General features: G+C 38.8%; 1 long non-coding RNA gene across 4 annotated transcripts; it reads right to left on the reverse strand.

Annotated features, from left to right (window-relative positions):
* Positions 1-9979: 9979 nt before the first annotated feature.
* LOC125794098 (uncharacterized) lies at positions 9980-10787 on the reverse strand. 4 transcript variants are annotated; one of them, XR_007433612.1, is made up of 5 exons: positions 10677-10787; positions 10515-10552; positions 10391-10452; positions 10205-10266; positions 9980-10018 (listed from the first exon to the last, which is right to left on the reverse strand). It is a non-coding gene; the product is annotated as an uncharacterized LOC125794098 (long non-coding RNA). The 4 variants fall into 4 exon arrangements; XR_007433610.1 differs by lacking the exon at positions 9980-10018 and adding an exon at positions 10026-10142; XR_007433611.1 differs by lacking the exon at positions 9980-10018 and having other exon boundaries at positions 10150-10266.
* Positions 10788-11138: the final 351 nt, after the last annotated feature.

The raw sequence follows: 11138 nt of genomic DNA on the forward strand, positions 1-11138 counted from the left end.
ATACTGTTCTTATAATTCCTCCCGTACTGCTTCTACACAGCCTGAAAATAACAATAACCCAGAACTGGAGGAAGCCAGGAACACAATTCTTACAGATGATATCAGATCCTCCAGATTTTCTATGGAAAATCTAAAAAATCTACAACAGGCAGGATGTTCTCAAGAGAATTTTAAAGACTTGAAAGATATATGGTTGGGGTTCAGTAAAGAGATGGATAATAAAAATCTAGAACAGGGAGAACATTCTCCACAGACTTTTGAAGAGTTTAAAGATATAGGGTCAGAGTTCAGTGAAAAGGTAGATAATGAAAAACGTCAGAAATTTCTGGCCTGGTGGTCTGTGAACCTAGAAGAGTCATATAATAATTTTTTGAATAAAAAGTTAGCAGATTATATACATAGAGAGGCTCTTCAGCTTGTCATTTACAACTTGCAGAAGCTTTTTCAACAGCTTTACGGTAATAATGATGACTTTCAAATTCGCTTTTATGAATTAGATCCACACACTGATAATGATAATTCTGAAGAAAAAAATAATAATAATATTAATAAAATGCTTTGATATTCTGAAAATAATAATAAATAAGTAAAATAAGCTTACTCTGTTTTTTTATTTAACCAATTATACTCTCTAGATTTTTGTATTTCAGCACACACACACACACATTATACACACACACTATACACACACACACTATACACACACACACTATACACACACACACTATACACACACACACATTATACACACACACACTATACACACACACTATACACACACACACATTATACACACACACTATACACACACACACTATACACACACACACACTATACACACACACACACTATACACACACACTATACACACACACACACTATACACACACATTATACACACACACACACTATACACACACACACTATACACACACACTATATACACACACACTATACACACACACTATACAAACACACTATACACACACACACACTATACACACACACTATACACACACACACATTATACACACACACTATACACACACACTATACACACACACACATTATACACACACACTATACACACACACTATACACACACACACATTATACACACACACTATACACACACACTATATACACACACACTATACACACACACACACACTATACACACACACTATACACACACACACTATACACACACACACTATACAAACACATTATACACACACACACACTATACACACACACACTATACACACACACAATACACACACACACTATACACACACACTATACACACACACACTATACACACACACAATACACACACACACTATACACACACACTATACACACACACACTATACACACACACTATATACACACACACTATACACACACACACACACTATACACACACACAATACACACACACACACACTATACACACACACACACACACTATACACACACACTATACACACACACACTATACACACACACACTATACACACACACACACTATACACACACACTATACACACACACACACACACTATACACACACACTATACACACACACACTATACACACACACTATATACACACACACTATACACACACACACACACTATACACACACACACTATACACACACACACTATACACACACACAATACACACACACACACACTATACACACACACACACACACTATACACACACACTATACACACACACACTATACACACACACACACTATACACACACATTATACACACACACACTATACACACACACACACTATACACACACACTATACACACACACTATACACACACACTATATACACACACACTATACACACACACTATACAAACACACTATACACACACACACATTATACACACACACTATATACACACACACTATACACACACACACACTATACACACACACTATACACACACACACATTATACACACACACTATACACACACACTATATACACACACACTATACACACACACACACTATACACACACTATACACACACACTATACACACACACTATACACACACACACTATACAAACACATTATACACACACACACACTATACACACACACTATACACACACAATACACACACACACTATACACACACACACTATACACACACACACTATACACACACACACATTATACACACACACTATACACACACACTATATACACACACACTATACACACACACACACTATACACACACTATACACACACACACTATACACACACACACTATACACACACAATACACACACACACTATACAAACACATTATACACACACACACACTATACACACACACTATACACACACACAATACACACACACACTATACACACACACACTATACACACACACACTATACACACACACTATACACACACACACTATACACACACACACTATACACACACACACTATACACACACACAATACACACACACACACTATACACACACACTATACACACACACACTATACACACACACACTATACAAACACACTATACACACACTATATACACACACAATACACACTATACACACACACTATATACACACACACTATACAAACACACTATACACACACACTATATACACACACACTATACAAACACACTATACACACACACACACTATATACACACACAATACACACACAATACACACTATACACACACACTATATACACACACACACTATACATACACACACACACACACTATACACACAGTACACACTATACACACACACAATACACACACACACTATACACACACACACTATACACACTATACACACACACACACTATACACACACTATACACACATACACACACACTATACACACACTATACACACACACTATACACACACTATACACACACACTACACACACAATATACATAAGCACACACACTATACACACACACACACTATACACACACTATACACACACACACACACTATACACACACACTATACACACACACTATACACACACACTACACATACACACTATACACACACACACACTAGACACACACTATACACACGCACACACACACTATACACACACACACACTATACAAACACTATACACACACACTACACACTATACACACACACTACACACACACTACACACTATACACACACACTATACACACACTACACACTATACACACACACTAGACACACACTATACACACGCACACACACACTATACACACACACACTATACAAACACTATACACACACACTACACACTATACACACACACTATACACACACACTACACACACACACACTATACACACACTATACACACACTACACACTATACACACACACTACACACTATACACACACACAATACACACACACACACACACAATACACACACACAATACACACACACTTTACACACACACTATACACACACACTACACACTATACACACACTATACACACACACTATACACACACACACTATACACAAACTATAAACACACACACAATACACACACTATACACACACACAATACAAACTCACTACACACACAATACACACACTATACACACACAATACACACACACACACACACACTATACAAACACACTATACACACACACTACACACTATACACACACAATACACACACTATACACACACACAATACACACACACTATACACACACACTTTACACACACTATACACACTACACACACACTATACACACGCACACACACACTATACACACACACTTTACACACACACACTATACACACACACTATACACACACACAATACACACACAATATACACACACACAATACACACACACTACACACACTATACACACACACACTATACACACACTATACATACACACACAATACACACACACTATACACACACACTCTCACACACACACACTATACACACGCACACACACACTATACACACACACACTATACAAACACACACACTATACACACACACTATACACACAAACTATACACACACTATACACACACTATACACACACACACACACTATACACACACTACACACACACTATACACACACAAACTATACACACACACACTATACACACACACAAACTATACACACACAATACACACACACTCTATACACACACTATACACACACACTATACACACATACAAACACACTAAACACACACACTATACACACACACAATACACACACACTATACACACACACACACTATACACACACTACACACACACACACTATACACACACACAAACTATACACACACACACTATACACACACACTCTATACACACACATTATACACACGCACACACACACTATACACACACACTATACACACACACAATACACACACACACTATACACACACACACTATACAAACACACTATACACACACACTATACACACACACTATACACACACACACTATACACACACACACTATACACACACACACACTATACACACACACACACACACACTATACACACACAGTACACACTATGCACACACACACACACTATGCACACACACTATACACACACACTTTACACACACACTACACACTATACACACACTATACACATTACACACTATACACACACACACACACTATACACACACTACACACACACACACACTATACACACACTACACACACACACACTATACACACACACAAACTATACACACACACACTATACACACACACAAACTATACACACACACTATACACACACACATTATACACACGCACACACACACTATACACACACACACTATTCACACACACACTATACACACACTATACACACACACACACTATACACACACACTATACACACAAACACACACACTATACACACACACTACACATACACACTATACACACACACTATACACACACACCCACACACACACTATACACACATTTACTATACACACACACACACTATACACACACACTACACACTATACACACACACACACTATGCACACACTATACACACACACTTTACACACACACTACACACTATACACACACTATACACACACACACACTATACACACACACTACACACACACACAATACACACACACACTACACAGACACTATACACACACACACACACTATACACACACACTATACACACACACTACACACACACAAACTATACATACACACACAAACTATACACACACACACACACACACACTATACACACACTACACACACTATACACACACACACAAACTATACACACACACACTATACACACACAAACTATACACACACACACAATACACACACACTCTATACACACACACACTATACACACATACAAACACACTAAACACACACACTATACACACACACAATACACACACACACTATACACACACACACACACACACACTATACACACACACACACTATACACACACACACAAACTATACACACACACTATACACACACAAACTATACACACACACACAATACACACACACTCTATACACACACACACTATACACACATACAAACACACTAAACACACACACTATACACACACACAATACACACACACACTATACACACACACACACACACACACTATACACACACACACTATACACACAGTATACACACACACTATACACACACTACACACACACACACTATACACACACACACACACTATACACACACACTATACACACATACACACACACTATACACACACACTACACATACACACTATACACACACACACTATACACACACTATACACACACACTATACACACACACTACACATACACACTATACACACACACACTATACACACACTATACACACACACTATACACACGCACACACACTATACACACACACTATACACACACACTACACACACTATACACACACACACACTATACACACACACTATACACACATACACACACACTATACACACACACTACACATACACACTATACACACACACACTATACACACACACACACTACACACACACTATACACACGCACACACACACTATACACACACACACACTACACACACTATACACACACACTATACACACACACACCCACACTATACACACACACTATACACACACACACTATACACAATCACTATACACACACACAAACTATACACACACACAATACACACACACACTATACACACACACTATACAAACAAACTATACACACACTATATACACACACACTATACACACAAACTATACACACACACTATACACACACACTATACACACACACTACACACACACACACACACCATACACACACACTATACACACACACTATACACACACACTATACACACACACACTATACACACACACACAATACACACACACTTTACACACACACTACACACTATACACACACTATTCACACACACAATACACACACTACACACACTACACACACACACACTATACACACACACAAACTATACACACACACACTATACACACACACTCTATACACACACATTATACACACGCACACACACACTATACACACACACTATACACACACACAATACACACACACACTATACAAACATACTATACACACACACTATATACACACACAATACACACACACAATACACACACTATACACACACTATACACAAGCACTATACACACACACAAACTATACACACACACTATACACACACACACACTATACACACACACTATACACACACACACACTATACACACACACTATACACACACACACTATACACACACACACTATACACACACACACACTATACACACACAGTACACACTATACACACACACTATGCACACACACTATACACACACACTTTACACACACACTACACACTATACACACACTATACACACACTACACACTATACACACACTACACACACACACTATACACACACTATACACACACACACTATACACACACACTATACACACACACACCCACACACACACTATACACACTCTATACACACACACTATACACATACACTATACACACACACACTATACACACACACACACTATACACACACACTATACACACACTATACACACACACACTACACACACACACACTATACACACACACTATACACACACTATACACACACACACTACACACACACACACACACACACACACACTATACACACACACTATACACACACACACACACTATACACACACTATACGCACACTATACACACACACACTATACACACACACTATACACACAAACTATACACACACACTACACACACACACACTATACACACACACTATACACACACACTATACACACACACACTATACACACACACACACTATACACACACTACACACACACACACTATACACACACACTATACACACACACTATACACACACACTATACACACACTACACACACACTATACACACACACTACACACACACACACTATACACACACACTACACACTATACACACACACTACACACTATACACACACACTATACACACACACACTATACACACACACACACTATACACACACAGTACACACTATACACACACTATGCACACACACTATACACACACACTTTACACACACACTACACACTATACACACACTATACACACACTACACACTATACACACACTACACACACACTATACACACACTATACACACACACACTATACACACACACTATACACACACACTATACACACACACTATACACACTCTATACACACACACTATACACATACACTATACACACACACACTATACACACACACACACTATACACACACACTATACACACACTATACACACACACACTATACACACACACTATACACACACTATACACACACACACTACACACACACACACACACACTATACACACACACTATACACACACACACACACTATACACACACTATATGCACACTATACACACACACACTATACACACACTACACACACACTATACACACACACTACACACACACACTATACACACACACTATACACACACTACACACTATACACACACACTATACACACACACACTATACACACACACACACTATACACACACTACACACACACACACTATACACACACACTATACACACACACTATACACACACACACTATACACACACACTATACACACACTACACACACACTATACACACACACCACACACACACTATACACACACACTACACACTATACACACACACTACACACTATACACACACACTATATACACACACACACACACTACACACACACACTATACACACACTATACACACACACACACTGTCCAGCAGGGGGCAGCACCCTGGAAGCAGCAGGACTGATAAATTAAGGGCTAATAAAAGTATAAACTGTGATTCTGTTTTATAGTTTATTATAAATCTGTTGGATTGAGATGTGAGGTTTTTTCATGTTGGCTAAGAGCCAGATTAAAGCGATAGTTCACCCTAAAATCACCCCACCTAAAAGTTTTGTTTAAGTACTTTTTTACTTTTGACTTAAACGATGACAATGCTAACAAACTACTAGCTTGTTTTGGTGGTACTGTGTCCCACCCGTTAGCTTTAATGCTACATGAATAATGAAGCTAAGGAGGACTATAACCCATACATTACTACAGTACAGGGCTACTGATGCTAATAAGTAATGGAACCTTATAGCTCACCAGTTAGCACTGGGGATACAATGCTAATGTAGCTAACCAGCAATGATTGATTATTATTATACCCCATCAATTAGCACCCGGGCTAATGAACAAACTACCTGTGTTAGTTTCTAACAAGCCAATTATCTCGTTAGCTGCAAGGCTATTTAAGCTAATATTTTTCCATCAACAAGCAGTGTATGATTCTACCCCACCAATTAGCACTGAGGTGAAAGGGCTAATGAAGTGGGAGACTGTACTCCATACATTATTACAGCTACGATGCTAATGATGCTAATAAGTAATGGAAGCTCATAGCCCCTTAGTTAGTACTGGAGTTTCAAGGCTAATGATGCTAACAAGTAATAATAGTAGTACTGTTGAACCAGCTAGCAGTGCACTCGCAAGGCTATGAAAGCTAATATCCTAACCAAATAGCGTTGGGGCTATATTCAATGCTAATGATGCTAACAGCCTATTGAAAAGTACGCCCCACCAATTATTAGCACTGGAGATAAGATGCTAACAATGCTAAAAAAAAGTAATGGGTGATTATAACTCACCTATTAGCATTTGGGATAAGAAGTAAACAAAGCTAACAAGCATTGAAATGAATTACTCCACCAATTAGCACAGTGCTAAGTGCTAACAGGTATTGTAACACTCCTGAAATCATATGGAAAAGTTGTGGAAACGTTGATGATTATGAGGTTATTAATTATTCATGAGGTTTACAACTCTGGACAGTAAGGGTTGAAGCCTTGTACCTTCAGTGCTAACTGCTGGGCTAATTGTCTTTCTTTACCTGTTAGCTACATTAGCCTTGTACCTTCAGTGCTAACTGCTGGGCTAATTGTCTTTCCTCACCTGTTAGCTACATTAGCCTTGTACCTTCAGTGCTAACTGCTGGGCTAATTGTCTTTCTTTACCTGTTAGCTACATTAGCCTTGTACCTTCAGTGCTAACTGCTGGGCTAATTGTCTTTCTTTAACTGTTAGCTACATTAGCCTTGTACCTTCAGTGCTAACTGCTGGGCTAATTGTCTTTCTTTAACTGTTAGCTACATTAGCATTGTAACTTCAGTGCTAACTGCTGGGCTATTGTCTTTCTTTAACTGTTAGCTACATTAGCATTGTACCTTCAGTGCTAACTGCTGGGCTAATTGTCTTTCCTCACCTGTTAGCTACATTAGCCTTGTACCTTCAGTGCTAACTGCTGGGCTAATTCTCTTTCTTTAACTGTTAGCTACATTAGCATTGTACCTTCAGTGCTAACTGCTGGGCTAATTGTCTTTCCTCACCTGTTAGCTACATTAGCCTTGTACCTTCAGTGCTAACTGCTGGGCTAATTGTCTTTCTTTAACTGTTAGCTACATTAGCATTGTACCTTCAGTGCTAACTGCTGGGCTAATTGTATTTCTTTACCTGTTAGCTACATTAGCCTTGTACATTCAGTGCTAACTGCTGGGCTAATTGTCTTTCTTTAACTGTTAGCTACATTAGCCTTGTACCTTCAGTGCTAACTGCTGGGCTAATTGTCTTTCTTTAACTGTTAGCTACATTAGCATTGTACCTTAAGTGCTAACTGCTGGGCTAATTGTCTTTCTTTACCTGTTAGCTACATTAGCCTTGTACCTTCAGTGCTAACTGCTGGGCTAATTGTCTTTCTTTAACTGTTAGCTACAGTAGCATTGTAACTTCAGTGCTAACTGCTGGGCTAATTGTCTTTCTTTAACTGTTAGCTACATTAGCATTGTAACTTCAGTGCTAACTGCTGGGCTAAGTGGCTTGCCTTACCTGTTAGCTACATTAGCATTGTACCTTCAGTGCTAACTGCTGGGCTAATTGGTTTCCCTCACCTGTTAGCTACATTAGCATTGTACCTTCAGTGCTAACTGCTGGGCTAATTGGTTTCCCTCACCTGTTAGCTACATTAGCATTTTTAGTCCGTACGTTTTCATCAGAAGAGAAACAATGATGAAACCTGGCATTACCACACTCTGTCCACACATATTTCCAAAACAGCAACTTTACAAATGAGAGATAAAGCTGGATGGTGGCGTAGTGGATAACACGTTCACCTCCCAGCACTGGGGTGTTGAGTTTAAGTCCCTATCTGGGTGGTGTTCTGCGTGACCCGCCCCATAAACTGTCATCATGAGCCCAAACTTGATTTAAACCCCACATTTTTTAATGAGTAGAGCAATAAAACTGAGTTTTTTAAAAATGTTTTTAGGCTGTTTAAATGAGTGAAATCTG

The sequence above is a fragment of the Astyanax mexicanus genome, unplaced genomic scaffold (assembly GCF_023375975.1).
Source record: "Astyanax mexicanus isolate ESR-SI-001 unplaced genomic scaffold, AstMex3_surface scaffold_39, whole genome shotgun sequence".
NCBI lineage: Eukaryota > Metazoa > Chordata > Actinopteri > Characiformes > Acestrorhamphidae > Astyanax > Astyanax mexicanus.